This window comes from Balaenoptera musculus, chromosome 14 (assembly GCF_009873245.2).
Source record: "Balaenoptera musculus isolate JJ_BM4_2016_0621 chromosome 14, mBalMus1.pri.v3, whole genome shotgun sequence".
NCBI lineage: Eukaryota > Metazoa > Chordata > Mammalia > Artiodactyla > Balaenopteridae > Balaenoptera > Balaenoptera musculus.
In genome coordinates, this window is record NC_045798.1 from 29,510,418 (window position 1) to 29,525,966 (window position 15,549).

Below are 15,549 nucleotides of genomic sequence, written 5' to 3' on the forward strand. Positions count from 1 at the left end.
ACCCCGGGCCCTTCTCAGATGTCTCTGAGCTTTGCCAGCAGTTCCTTCAAAGCCCTCTAGGCTCTCAGGAACTCCCCGGAGCCCTTGCAGCTTCCCCTACGTCTCGGGGTTCTGTCTAGGAGCCCCTTCCACATGCCCATGCCCGTGAGCTCTCATTCTCTGCCTGGCGGATTAACCAACACTGGGGCGCTTGACATGGCACCTGTTTGCTCTCTCACTCACTTTCTGTGGGTAGGGGCTGGGGGAGGGCTGAGCTCGTGGTCCTGCCTAGGGTGAGTGGGGGCTGCAGTCATGTGAAGGCTTTCCTGGGTCCACTGGGTCCAGTGGCGAGAAATCCCTCCCCCCCAACACGGGCTGACAAGTTGCTGCTGGCTGTTGGCAGGAGGCCTCAGTTCCTGGCCGCGTGGACCCCTCCACGTGGCTGCATGAGGGTCCTCCAGCATGACCACTGGCTTCTCTCAGGCTGGGTGAGGACTTGTCTTCTGGGACCTAGACTTGTCCCTTCTGCAGTGACGGGCTGCCCTGCGTACTGCGAGTGGGGCTGTGCGGTGGGACACGAGCGCCGGAAAGCAAGTCTGTCGGGGCCTCCTTGGAGGCTGCAACCACACGAAATGTGGGAACAGGAGAATATAGTCACGGAACTTCCCTGGCGGTCCAGTGGTTAAGACTTCGCCTTCCAGTGCAGGGGGTGCGGGTTCGATCCCTGGTCGGGGAGCTAAGATCCCACATGCCTCGTGGCCAAAAAACCAAAACGTAAAACAGAAGCAATGTTGTAACAAATTCAATAAAGGCTTTAAAAAATGGTCCACATCAAAAAAAAAAATCTTTAAAAAAAAAAAGGAGAATATAGTCACACACACGTATTCACGCAAAACCCACCCCAAACAGAAGAGCACCTGTGCACGCACATGCCTGTGTAGAGTAAAAGAATAATACAATGAAAAATGTGTGCTCTCCGCCAAGCATGAGAAATAGAACATGACCAATAACTTTAATGCTGAAGCCTCTGTCCCCCTCTCTTGTTCCTTTCCTGAAATGGGAAGCTACTGAATCTTGTGGTTATATTACCTCGGCCTTCTTTATAGTTTCTTTGAGGGGTAATATTCAAAGTATTTAACAACCAGGATGATGTGGGCACTGACCCTTGGGATGAGGCCGTAGATGCCCAGCACGGCTACATGGGAGGTCCCGCCAGTGTCACCCTGGGGGCTTGTGTCAGTAAACAAGATGTGTTCTAGTTTTGGATGTTTTTATTTTACTTTTCTCATTTACTGTTACATTTCCGAGTTTTGTTCATACGGAAGCACGTGGGTGCGGTTCATTTTCATGTGAACCACGTGGTGGATAGCGTTCCGTCGTGTGAAAATACCTGATTTTTTTTGGCACTTTCCCCTCCTGTGGCCACTATGTTCTTTTCACTTTTTCCCCCTGCTGTTAAAATAATGCTGGTATGAACCTATCTGTGTGTGTCTCCTGGTATAATTGTGCAGGAATTGCCCTGGTACCTGCCTAGCAGGGAAATTCCTGGATCTCAGAAAACGTGTGTTCAGCTGTAGAAGGTGATGCCGAACTCTTTCTTAAAGTGGACACAGGAATTTATGCCATCACTACCATTTAAAACAGTTTTCTTTGCTCAACATGTTGGTATTGTTAACTTTTTTTTTTGGTCTGATAGACGTAAAATGGTAACTTAGGTTTTCTTTAATTTCCGTTTCCTGATTAATAATGAGAAAGATCATCTTTTTGTATTTTGGGTTTTGGTTATTGCTGTTTCTTCTTTTATGGCTTTTGCTTGTTTTCCTATTGGGTTGCTTCTCTCTCCCTCTCCCCACCCCCAGGCCATACACATGATGTTCCTCAGATAATTGACATTCAAATTCAGTGACTCAGTGATGTCACCAAGTGACATCAGTGCCTGGTCTGTCTGTCTGTCCCTTCCGCCTTTTGCGCAGTGTCTTCTGCACTCAAAGGGGCCTCCTCAGGGTGCACAAGTAGAAGCTGCAGTTCCGAGCCTCACGTGCCCGCTCTGCACCTGCAGAAGCAGTGGAATGTGGTTTATGTGGCTGTGTCAGAGCGTGAGCTCTTGGAGGCCAAGGGTTACTGCCTGTCTGGTCAAGGGTGTGTTTCCTGAACTTAACACCCTTGGTGCATTGTGGGTGCCCGGGGGGCGTGTGTTGTAGGGATGAGAATTACTTTCCTGGGAGATGCTGCCTCCCTGGCCGCAGGGCTGCTTCCCCAGCAGTCACGGCCAGGGAGGGTGACAATGAACAGGGCGGATATCACTTTGCCCCAGAGCTGTTGGGACTTTCCATCTCCACGTTCTGTAAAAGATGGAAGAGGGTCAATGCAGAATCTGAGCCAGAGAGGAAGCCACAGTGTCCCCAAGGCAGCCTTGCTTTCCCTGTACAGCAGGCAATGTGCCAAGAACTTGCCCCGGGTGACCCCTCCCATCCCGTGTTCCCTTCGGTGTCCTGGTGGGTCTGGTGCCCTGGGAGCATGGTGGGTGGTGCTGATGCGGGGTGTGGCCAATGGCAGCAGGGCAGGGCACCGGGCACGGCTCTCTGCACTGACCAGTGTCTTCAGCAGAATGTTTTCCTGCTCCATCTAGTAGTTTCCATTTTCCAGCTCTTTATCCTCTGCGAGGACCCACTCCCTCTACGACCGTGGCCATCGGAAGTCCAGCATCTTTTCACTAGATCCACAGCTTGCCTCAGTGTCTGAGGGCTCTCCCCTTGCACCAGTCAGGATTTGCAAGTCCTGAGTCTCCAGGAGCAGGTCTTCCCCAGACACTCCAGGGATCTGAAACCCAACACAGAGGAGGGTCCTTTCTTACAGAGAAGAGACCCTTTGGTGTGCGTGTAGGAGAGTCTGTCTTTTTGGTTTTTGTCACCTTTGAGGACCGACAGCAATTGTATTGAAAAACATGGGGGATAGATTGGAACAGGGAGCAGTTTTCTGGAAGGAACACCCATGTCTTCCGAACGTGATCTGACGTTCGGAAGGAAATAATTTATGGTGACTGCACACCTAGATGTCCTATATGGTAGGGCAGGCCAAATCTTTTTTTGCTCAATTTCCCTAGTTTTATTGAGGTGTAATTTTATAAAATAAACTGCACCTGCTTTAAGAGTATAAATTGGTGAGTTTTCACATATGTATTTATCCATGATACCATTGCCACAACCAAAATAATGAGCATATTCATCACCACCCAATGTTTCTTTATATCTCTTTGTAATCCATTCTCAGGCAACCACTGATCTGTTTTCTGTCACTATAGACCACTTTGCATTGTCCAGAATTTTATATAAATGGATGTCAATAGTTTGTTCCTTTTTTATTGCTGAGTAGTATTCCATTTTATGGGTGTACCATAATTTATTGATTCACCTGGTAACGGACGTTTGGTTATTCTCCAGATTTTGGCAACTACAAATAAAGCTGCCATAAACACTCATGTCCCAGTCTTTGTTTGGACATATGATTTCACTGTCTTGCTTAAATACTTAGGAGTAGAATAGCTGGGGCATAGGGTAGTTGTATGCTCAGCTTTTTAAGAAACTGCCAAACTGTTTTCCAAATTGGTTATACCTTTTTACATTTCCACCAGCAGGGTAAGAAAGTCCTAGCTGCTCCACATTCTTGCCAACATATAGTCTTTTAATTTTGGCCATTTTCTTGAGTGTGTAGTGATATCTCATTTATCAATAGTTTATGTTTCCTTAAAGACTGATGACAGAGTCTTTTCATGTGTCCTTAATGCTATTCATGTATTTTATTTGTGGAAATGTCTGTTACAATATTTTGCCAATTAAATTAAGTTATTTGTCTTATCATTGAGCTGTCAGAGTTCTTTACATATTCCAGATACAAGTCCTTTGTTGGATATTTGTTTTGGAAATGTTTTCTCCTAGTCATTGGCTTGTCTTTTCATTTTCTTAATATTTTGAAGGTCAAAAGGTTTGAGCTCTGATGAAGTCAATTTTGTAATTTTTTTCTCTCCTGGTTCCTGCTTTTGATGCTCTGTTTAAGAAATCCATGTTAAACATTACTAAGTTTTTCTTTACTGGTTACTAAGTTTTTCCTTTCTGTTTTCTTTTGGAAGTTTTATGGTTTATATTTTTATATTTAGGTCTTTGATCCATTTTGAGTTAAGTTTTGTGTGTGGTGTGAAGTAAGGATGGAGATTAATTTCACTTACTTATTTTTGTATCAATATATATGACCTTGGGACTTCCCTGGTGGCGCAGTGGTTAAGAATCCACCTGCCAATGCAAGGGACATGGGTTTGATCCCTGGTCCAGGAAGATCCCACATGCTGTGGAGCAGCTAAGCCCGTGAGCCACAACTACTGAAGCCCGTGCTCCTAGAGCCCGTGCTCCGCAACAAGAGAAGCCACTGCAATGAGAAGCCCGCACACCACAACGGAGAGTAGCCCCCTCTTGCAGCAGCTAGAGAAAGCCCATGCATAGCAACGAAGACCCAAAGCAGCCAAAAATAAATAAATAAATAAAATTTAAAAATATATATGGCCTTGTGATCAATCCAGCACCATTGTTGGGAAGATTATTCTTTTTCCAATTGGCTTGCCCCCATGTTTGTATTTCTAAGTCTCCATTGTTTCATTGATCTATATGTTTATCTTCATGCTGATACTACACTGTTTTTTCATTCATTTTTGCTCTTTATTACTTCTGATTATGTTTAGATTTAATTGCTTTTGTTTCTTCAGTTGTTGGTGGCTTGTTCTATAAATGCCGATTAGTTCAAGTTGATTGACAGTGTTGCTCAAGTCTTCTCTGCCCTTATTTCCTTCCAAGCTGCTGACTTTCAGTGATTGAGAGTGGAGTATCAGAGTCTCCAGCTGCAATAGTGGATTTTTCTATTCTCCTTTCAGTTCTGTCTGTTCTTGCTTCATGTATTTTGAGACTCTGTTTTTAGTATTTAGAGCTCCTCTGTCCTCTTGAGGAATTGACACACTTATCACTATGAAACAACCCTCTTTATCCTTGGTAAGGTTCTTTGATATGAAGCCTGCTTGGTCTGATAGTAATATAGCCATTTCTGCTTTCTTTTTATTAATGTAATCAGAGTATATATTTTTATATCTTCTTACTTTTAACTTATATATGTTTTTATATGTAAATTGTTTCTTGTAGGCAGCACATAGACAATGCTTTTCCTTACTCGTTCTGACAATAACTGACTTTTAAGTGGGGGTGTTTAGACCATTTACATTTAATGTGATGAATGACTTGGTGGGGTTTAAATCTGTTATCTTGTTTTCAGTTTTCTCTTCATTGTCTCATTTTACCCCCATTTCTTGTCTCCTTTTGGTTTAACTGAGTAATATTTTTGTGATTCTGTTTCATCTCCAATATCGCTTTATTAACGATAATCTGTATAGTGTTTGCTTAGGGTTTACAGAATACATCCTAATAACAGTCCACCTTCAAATAGTATAAAAACTTTGTGCACAGTGTAACAACTGTGACAGACTGGAAGCTCATGTCCCCCCAGAAGTCATATGTTGAAGCTCTAACCCCCAGTGTGATGAGAGGTAATTAGGTTAGATGAGGTCATGTGAGTGGGACCCTCATGTCGGCTTTAGTGCCCTTGGAAGAAGAGACCCCAGGGAGCTTGTGCTGTCTCTCTCCACCTTCGTGCACAGAGGAAAGGTCATGTGAGGACACAGTGAGAGGGCAGCCTTCTGCAAGCAGGAAAGAGAGCTCTCACCAGAACCTGACCTTGCCGGCACCCTGATCTCGGATTTCCAGCCTCCAGAACTGTGAGCACATAAGTTTCTGTTGTTTAAGCCCCCCAATCTGTGGTACTTTGTTATGGCAGCTGAAGTTGACTAAGACAATAACTTTACGATTGCACATCTTCATTTTCCCTCTCCTAGTCTTTGTGCTGTTTTATACATTTTACTTCCAGAGAGGTTATAAACTGCACAATGCACTATTATTATGTTTTGCTTTAAACATTCAGTTATTTCTTAAGGAAAATTTAAAACATAAGCAATACTGTCATATTTGCCCACATGTTTACAGTTTAGTATGGTCTTCATTCTCTCTGTAAATTCAGATTTCCATCTGGTATCATTTCCCTTCTGCCTGAAGGACTTTCTTTACTTTTTCCTATAATGTTGTTCTGGTGATGAATTATTTCAGATTTTGTTCGCCTGAAAAAAATGATCTTAATTTTGCCTTTGCTTTTTTTTTTTTAAAATAAATTTATTTATTTATTTATTTTTGGCTGCACTGGGGCTTTGTTGCTGTGCGTGGGCTTTCTCTAGTTGCAGTGAGCAGGGGCTACTCTTCATTGTGGTGCGTGGGCTTCTCATTACGGTGGCTTCTCTTGTTGCAGAGCACGGGCTCTAGGCACGCGGGCTTCAGTAGTTGTGGCGCACGGGCTTAGTTGCTCCACAGCATGTGGGATCTTCCCGGACCAGGGCTCGAACCCATGTCCCCTGTGTTGGCAGGCGGATTCTTAACCACTGCACCACCAGAGAAGCCTTGCCTTTGCTTTTGAAAGAGACTCTCCTTGGAGTAAAATTCTGGGTTGATAATTTTTGTCCTCACAAGGCTTTGAGGATGTACTGTATTCTGTCTTACATAGTTTCTGCCAAGGTGTCTGCTGTCATTTAAATCTTTACAGGCAGACCTTGTTTTATTGCACTTTGATTTATTGTGCTTCACAGATATTGCATTTTTCACAAATTGCAAGTTTGTGGCAACCCTGCATCCAGCAAGTGTATTGGCATCATTTTTCTAACAGCATTTGCTCACTTTGTGTCTCTGTGTCATATTTTGGTAATTTTCACAGTATTTCAAAACTTTTCATTATTATGATATGTGTTATGGTGATCTGTGAGCAGTGATCTTTGATGTTACTATTGCAAAAAGATTATGACTAGCTGAAAGCTCAGATGATGATTAGTATTTTTTTTAGCAATAACGTGTTTTTAAAGTATGTACATTGTTTTCTTAAACATAATGCTATTGCACACAAAATACGCTATAGTATAGTAGCATAGTGTAAATGTAACTTTTTTTTTTGCCGTGCCACGTGGCATGTGGGATCTTAATTCCCCAACCAGGGATCAGACCCGTGTCCCCTGCGGTGGAAGCACGGAGTCTTAACCACTGGACCGCCAGGGAAGTCCCATATAACTTTTTTTTTTTTTATAAAGAAGCACTGATATAACTACATTACAGATGTCTTTCTTATTTTGGTAATAGTATTTTTTTAAAATTAATTAATTAATTAATTAATTTATGGCTGTGTTGGGTCTTCGTTTCTGTGCTAGGGCTTTCTCTAGTTGTGGCAAGTGGGGGCCACTCTTCATCGCGGTGCGCGGGCCTCTCACCATTGCGGCCTCTCTTGTTGTGGAGCACAGGCTCCAGACGCGCAGGCTCAGTAGTTGTGGCTCACGGGCCTAGTGTCTCCGCGGCATGTGGGATCTTCCCAGACCAGGGCTCAAACCCGTGTCCCCTGCATTGGCAGGCAGATTCTCAACCACTGCGCCACCAGGGAAGCCCCCATATAACTTTTATATGCACTGGGAAACCAAAAAAATGCGTGTGACTTGCTTTTTTGCGGTATTTGCTTTATTGCAGTGGTTTGGAACCAAATCTGCAATATCGCCAAGCTCTGCGTATTCCTCTGAATGCTTTTTGGTCTGGTTGCCTTTGAGATTTTCTCTTCATGACTGATTTTAAACAGTTGATTGTGATGTGCTATGGTGTAGGAGGTGAAAGTTCATTGAGCTTCTAAGATGACTTAATAGTTTCCATCAAACTTGAAAAATTTTTAGCCATTATTTCCTAACATTTTTTTTCTGTCAGCCAGTAACCTCTGCTCTTTTCTGGGATACCAGTTACATCCATTAGGTGACCTGAAGTTGAAGTACAGCTAACTGGTGCTTTGTCTAGTTTTTTAAAGTCTTTTTTTCTTTCTGTGTTCCATTTTGGGTAGTTTTTATTGTTACCTATTCTAGTTCATTAATCTTACTTTCTGCAGTGCCTAGTCTGCTATTAATCCCATCCACTGTATTTCTTAATTAATTAATTAATTAATTTTTGGCTGCATTGGGTCTTCGTTGCTGCGCGCGGGCTTTTCTCTAGTTGTGGTGAGTGGAGACTACTCTTTGTTGTGGCGCGCAGGCTTCTCATCGCAGTGGCTTCTCTTGTTGCGGAGCACAGGCTCTAGGCGCGCGGGCTTCAGTAGTTGTGGCGCACGGGCTTAGCTGCTCCGCGGCATGTGGGATCTTCCCGGACCAGGGCTTGAACCCGTGTCCCCTGCATTGGCAGGTGGATTCTCAACCACTGTGCCACCAGGGAAGCCCCACTGTATTTTTTCAGTTGAAAATTTTATTGAGATAATTGTAGGTTCATATGCACTTGTAAGAAATAATAGAGATCATTTGTACAATTTGCCCAGTTTCCACCAACAGTAATACTTTGCAAAATTATAGTATCATATCACAACCAGGATACTGACATAAATACAATCCACCGATATTACTTAGATAGCCACAGTGGTACTTGTACTCTCTGTGTGTCTTACATTCTATGCATTTTTATCACTCGTAGATTCATGTAGTCACCACCACAGTCAATATACTGAACAGTTCCCACACTACAAGGATCCTTCACATGCCCTTTTATAAGCACACCCACCATGCTCTGGCCCTTGCTACCCCTCCTACCCCTGAGCCTTGGTAGACACTACTTAGTCCTCCAATTCTGAAATTCTGTCATTTTAAAATGTTATGTCAGTGGAATCATATGGTAATCTTTTGGGACTGGCTTTTTCACTCAGCATCATTTCCTGGAGTTTCATCCAAGTTATTTGCCATTCAGTGTAAACATTGTACTTTTCATCTCTAGAAGTTTGAGTCTTTTTTATATCTTTCATATTTCTTATTTTGTACATGCTTTTCTCTATATGACCTGTTTTAAGATCTTGAACTTTTAGTACATATCTATAGCAGCTGTTTTAATGTCCTTGTCTAGTAATTCTGTGTCATTTCTGTGTCTGTTTCTATTGCTTGATTTTTAGTTTCATAATGGGTCATTTTTTAAAACTGCATTCTTGCATCCTTGTTAATTTTTGATTGCACTGTAGAGATTGCCAATTATGTATTGTGGGGTGCTGGATTTACTTGTTCTGTATTCTTTTAAATGTTTTTGAGCCTTGTTCTGGGATTGCCGTCAAATTACTTGGAACATTTGTATACAAGGTTTTATGTGGATTAATGTTTTCATTTCCCTTGAGTCTATACCTCAGTATGGAATTGCTGGGTCCTAGAGTAACTCTAAGTTTCACATTTTGAGGAACTGCCAAACTCTTTTCTGCAGCAATCGTACCATTTTGCATTCCCACCATCAGTGTATGAGGTTCCAACTTCTCTTCATCCTCTCTAGAACTGGTGTGTTTTCCCCTTTATTTTGATCATAGCCATCCCAGTGGGGTTGACACTGGTGTCACATTGTGGTTTTGATTTGTCTTTCCCTGATGACTAATGATGTTGAGTATCTTTTCATGTGCTTATTGACCATTTGTACATCTTCTGTGGAGGAATGTCTATTCAGATACTTTACCCATTTTTAAACTGGGTTATTTTTCTTTTTATTGTTATGCTGTATGAATTCTTTACATATTCTGGATAAAAATACCTTATCAGACATATGATTTCTCCTGTATTTTCTGGGTTGCCTTTTCACTTTCTTGATGGTGTCCTTTGATGCACAAACATTTTTAATTTTGATGAGATCCAGTTTATGTTTTTTTCTTTTGTCACTTGTGCTTTGGATGTTGTATCTAACAAGGCTTTCCCTAACCCAAGGTCACAAAGAGTACTTGTGTTTTCTTCTAAGAGTTTTATACTTTTAGCTATTATATTTAGGTGGATTTTTTGGTTGGATGTCCATTTTATGTTAATTTTTGTGTATTGTGTGAAGTAGGGGTCCATATCATCTTTTTGTGTATGGGGATGTAATTGAGTACAATTTATTGAAAAATTTATTTCTTTGCCATTGAATTTTCTGGAAGTCTGTGTCAAAAATCAATTGACTATAAATGTAAGACCTTATTTATTTACATTTTTCTCATATTCACCATTCCTGGTGCTCTTTATTTCTTCATGTAGATCCAGACTTATATCCGGTATCATTTTGTTCACCTATAAGGTATTTTCACTTGGTATAGATTCTAGGTTGACATTTTTTCTTCCAGTATTTTAATAATATTGCTTCACTGTCTTCTGCTTATATTACTTCTCATGGGATGTTTACAGTCATTCTGATTTTTGTTTCTCTGCATGTAATATGTTTTTTCTTTCTGGCTGTTTTTAGATTTTTCCTTTGGCTATAAGCAATTCCATTATTATCTGCCTTGGTGTAGTTTTCTTCATTTTTCTTATGCTTGGATTTTTTTGAAATTCTTGGAATTGAGGGATTATAATTATCACAATATTTGGAATAATAAGATCACTGGTGCTCTACTAATTTTTATGTTTTTTTCCTCTGTGTTTCACTTTGGGTCATTTCTGTTGCTACATATTCAAGTCCATAAATCTTTTCTTTGCAGTGTCTAATCTGTTTTTAATTCCACCCAGTGTAATTTTCAACTCAGGCATTGTAATTTTCATCTCTAATATTTTGATTTGGGTCTTTCTTCTGTTTCCTGTGTCTTAATATGCTCGGTTTCCCCTCTATTTTCTTGAATTTATGGAATATGCTTATCATAAATCCTTTAATGTTCTTGTCTACTGATCCTGTATCTGTGTCATTTCTGGGTCTGTTTCCATTGATTGATTTTCTCCTCATTATGAGTCATTTTCCTGCTTATTTCCATGCCTGATATATTTTCATTGGATGCCAGATATTGTGAATTTTACCTTGTTGGGTGCTGGATACTTTTGTATTTCTTTTCTGCACATATTCTTGAGCTTTATTTTGGGACATACTTACTTGGAAACGGTTTGATCATTTCACTGTTGTGTTTCAGTTTTATTAGATGGAAGGAAGTGATACTGAAGCTGAATTCTGAGCGTCCTCTCAGTCCTGCTGGTGTCCTGTCCATTGTGATATTTCCACTTGGACAGGTGTAAACTTCCAAGCCCCGTGTGACATTCTGGGATCTTTCCCTCTGCTATGTAGGGCAGTTCTCTTTGGGTGGTTTCCTCACAGGTGTGTCCTGGTCAGGACTTTGAGGAGGACTCAGGACCCCTCTGCAGAGCTCGGGGGCTCTCTCCTCATCCCTGACGCCCTCCCCTGCTTTAGTTGCCTCTGACTCCAGCTCCTCGCTCAGGGGGACCACCTTGACTCCCTTTATTTTAGCTGCTGCCTAGAAACCCTCTCAAGGCAGAAACCTCAGCAATTGGAGGCCTTGCCATTTAAATTTGCACACTCTCAAGGATCACTGTACTGCACGTCCTGATTTCCAGTGTCTGACAACCATTGTTTCATAAATGTTGTCTGGAGTTTTAGTTGTTTCAGAAGAGAAAGTAGTTGGCTCTTGTTCCTCCATCTTGGGCAGAAGAATAAATCCTTCATCTTGGTTTTTGAGGGATATTTTTGTTGTACACAGAATTTTGAATTGAGAGTTTTAATTTTTTATTTTTCCCAGCATACCTTACATTTTCGGTCCATTGAATTCTGGCCTCCATGTTTTTGGAAGGATGTTGGCATTTATATAATTTCCTCCTGTATATAAGATGTCATTTTTCCCCCTGGCTTCTTGTAAGATTTTCTCTTTATCTTTGATTATCTGCAATTTGACCATAGCGTGCATAGGTGTGGGTTTCTTTATATTTATCTTTTTTGGGATTCATTGAACGTATTGTACTTTTTTTTTAAGCTGAAGTATAGTTGATTCACAATGTTGTGTTAATTGAACTTATTGTACTTTTAGTTAATGTTTTTCATCAAATTTGGGAAACTTCTGGTCACCATTTCTTCAAAATATTTTTAAAAATCCTATCCTTTCCTTTTGGGACTCATATTACACATATATTAATCCTCTTGATGCTGTTCCACAGTTTACCTAGGCTCTGTTCATTGTTTTTCTACATCTTTTTCTTGTTTTCTCTTTAGAGTGGATATTTTCTATTATTCTATGTTCAAGTTCAGTAATCCTTTTTTTCTGCCTTCAATAGTTTGCTGATAAGCTCATCTAGTTAATTTTTCATGTCAGATATTGTATTTTTCAGTTCTAGAATGACCACTAAAAATTTCCATTTCTCAATTTATATTTTCCATCTGTTTACCCACTATGACCATCTTCCCTAGTTGTCCTTGAAAATTTTTATTATAGTGCTTTAAAGTTTTTGTCTGCTAATTCCAATATCTGTATCATCTCAGGATTTTGTTTACTTCTTTTCCTGTTGATTATGGGTCACATTTTTCTCTGTCATTGAATATCTAGTAATTTTTTATTGTATGCTGGGCATTGTGAATTATATGATAAAGATTCTGGATTTTGTTATCTGGAGAATGTTATGTTTTTCTATCAGGCATTTCAGTTATTGGCTATTCACCTTAAACTTGGGGATGTTTGATTGTACATTCCCTTAGAGTGTATCTGTTTCAGTTTTTCTCTTAGATTGGGGCAAATCATAGTCAGGGCATGAAGTTTCTTTTCCTGAGGGATGGCCCTTGTGGGATTTCAGTTGGTGAGATTCAGTCTCCAAATACTGATTCGTCTGTGGTGAGCAGAAGTTAAAAGTTCTCAGCTTTTCCCAACTCCTTGGATATTGCTTTTACAAGGCTCCAGTGTTCTCTTCTGTACATGCTCTGTTCATGTTTGCTCAGCAAGTATTTAGGTGAGTTTACACAGATATTTGGAGTCTCTCCCATTGCTGGCTCCTCTTTTTCCTAGTGTGGACTTCCTCAATTTCCTACTAGGATAACAATATTAATCTTCATCCACTGGCGCTTGAAGCCACAGCACTGTGGTTTTCTGCTTGAGTTTTAGCTTCCTTGTGCTGCAGACATTGGAGGATGCTCTCAGGTGATAAACCATGTTATGATAGATTTCACCTTGTGCGGTTCACTTCTTTCAGGGACCAAATCACTTCATTTTTTTTTTTTTTTTTTGCCTGTTTCTGCTCACTCTATTTTCCCTTCAAATTGTTGTTTTTAAAAAATAATAGTCTATAGTTAGTATTAGTTGGATACATCCTATTAAACCATTAGTGGTACTGTTACTTCTCACAATGTTATTTCATTGTAATAAGTTTTTATCTAGAGTTAATTGTCTCAATTTTCCTTTGCTTTTTTTTACTCACTAACCATGGGCTCTTCTTCAAACACTGATATAGAATTGTAAAATTCCTCTCAATAAGGGCCAAACACATTTATTAATCTATCAGATATATATTTTTTCTCTCTTTATGTCTTCTCTTCTGGAGCCCGTCATCTTTCTGTTACCACATGAATCCATTTCTCTCTAGGCCAGCTAGACAGTTTTTATCATTTTCCTGAGAACTGTGATTAAATTTCTCCAATGTTGGATTCCTTGTTTACTCATTCCCATTTCTTACTCTAGGCTTCCTTCTTCAGTTGTGTGAGGCAAACCCTCTCCAGTAGTTTCATGAGAATGCGTGCATGATAGGTAGAATATTTGAAAACTTACATGTCTGAAAATATATTCTTCCTTCATTAGGGTTGATAGTTTGGAGAGAGCTATAAAATTGTAATTTGGGAATACATTGTCTTCAGAATTTTGCACCATTGCATTGTCTTCTAAATTTTTTGTTTGTTTAGAAGTTGAAAAGATTCTTATTGTTGATCACTTTTTCCCTTGAGAATATTTTTAGATTTTTCTTTTTTTTGGCCAAGATTCTGAAATTTTATGGCTGTGTGCTTTTGCACGTATTTTATTTATTTATTTATTTACTGTGCTGAGAATGGTGAAATAAATAAATACCAGTTGGTCACAGTGTATAATTCTTTTTATACATTGCTGGATTTGATATGCTAATATATATTTTTTTCTCTTTTCACAACTTGTTGATTTTATCTTAATTATCACTGTTGGTGTCTGTAAGATGTGGTCTCTGTGAGGTTGACTCTCTTTTCAGTCTCCTCTGGAGATGCAGGAGACGTTTCTAGGTCCCCAGGACTCACTATGCACAGGGTGTTACTCGCATTAGTAGAGTTCTCCAGGGTCTCTTGTTTCTGATTGTTTCCCATTCAGCATGTGGTAACAAACAAATATTCTTGGCCTATTTCTCTCTTATGCTTTCTTGAGTGAGTGGCAGATGTTTCAGATGATTTCCCCTGCCTATGCTGAAAGGGATATTTTTACTCTCATGGCTGTATTCTGTACCTCATCATGGTCCCTGGTCTGGCATTGACAGGGGGTCCCTTTCTCCTTCTTTTCTTGTGTGCTTGTGGTTGGTTATTCTGCTGTTAATATTTTGTTGAGGATTTTTGCATCTATGTTCATGAGAGATATTCGTCTGAAATTTTCCTTCCTTGTAATGTAATACCTTCCTTGAGCTGGTATTTGTGTTAAGGTAATGCTAGCCTCATAGAATGAGTTAGGAAGTATTTATTCCCTCTGCTTCCATTTTCTGGAAGAGATTGTAAAGAATTCGTATAATTTCTTAAGTGTTTGGTAGAACTGACCAGTGGGCCTGGTGCTTTCTGTTTTGGAAGGTTATTAATTATTGATTCAATTTCTTTAATAGATATAGGGTTATTAAGTTTATCTTTTTTCTTGTGTGAGTTTTGCTAGATCGTGTCTTTTAAGGTATTGGTCCATTTCATCTAGGTTATCAGATTTATGGGCACAGAGTTGCTCATTATATTCCTTTATTATTTTTTATTTTATTTTTTAATTGAAGTATAATTGATTTACAATGTTGTGTTTGTTTCAAGTGCACAGCAAAGTGATTCTGTCTTATATATATATGAATAGAATATATATATATATTCTTTTTCTGATTTTTCCCTTATATGTTATTAAAAATACTGAGTATAGTTCCCTCAGTATAGAGTATACTGCTATACAGTAGGTCCTTCTTAGTTATCTATTTTATATCTTTATTATCTTTTTAATGTCTGTAGAATCAGCAGTGGTGCCCTCTCTTTCATTTCTGATATTATAAATTTGTGTTTTCTCTCTCTTTTCTTAGTTTAGTTGGCTAGCAGTTCATCAGTTTTACTGATTTTTTTCAAGGATCCTAGCTTTTTGCTTCACAGATTTTTTTTGTTGATTTATTGTTTCTAATTTTATTTATTTCAGTATTAATTTCAATTATTTCTTTCTGCTTAACTGGATTTCATCTGCTTTTATTTTTCTACTTTCCTAAGGTGGATGCTTAGATTATTGATTTTAGATTTTTCTTCTTTCCTAACATATGCATTCAATGTTATAAATTGCCCTCTAAGCACTGCTTTTGCTGCATCCCACAAATTTTGATAAACTGTATTTTCATTTTCATTTATTTCTAAGTATTTAAACATTTCTCTTGAGACTTCTTGCACTCATGTTATTTAGAAGTGTGTTGTTTTATCTCCAAGTATTTGGGGG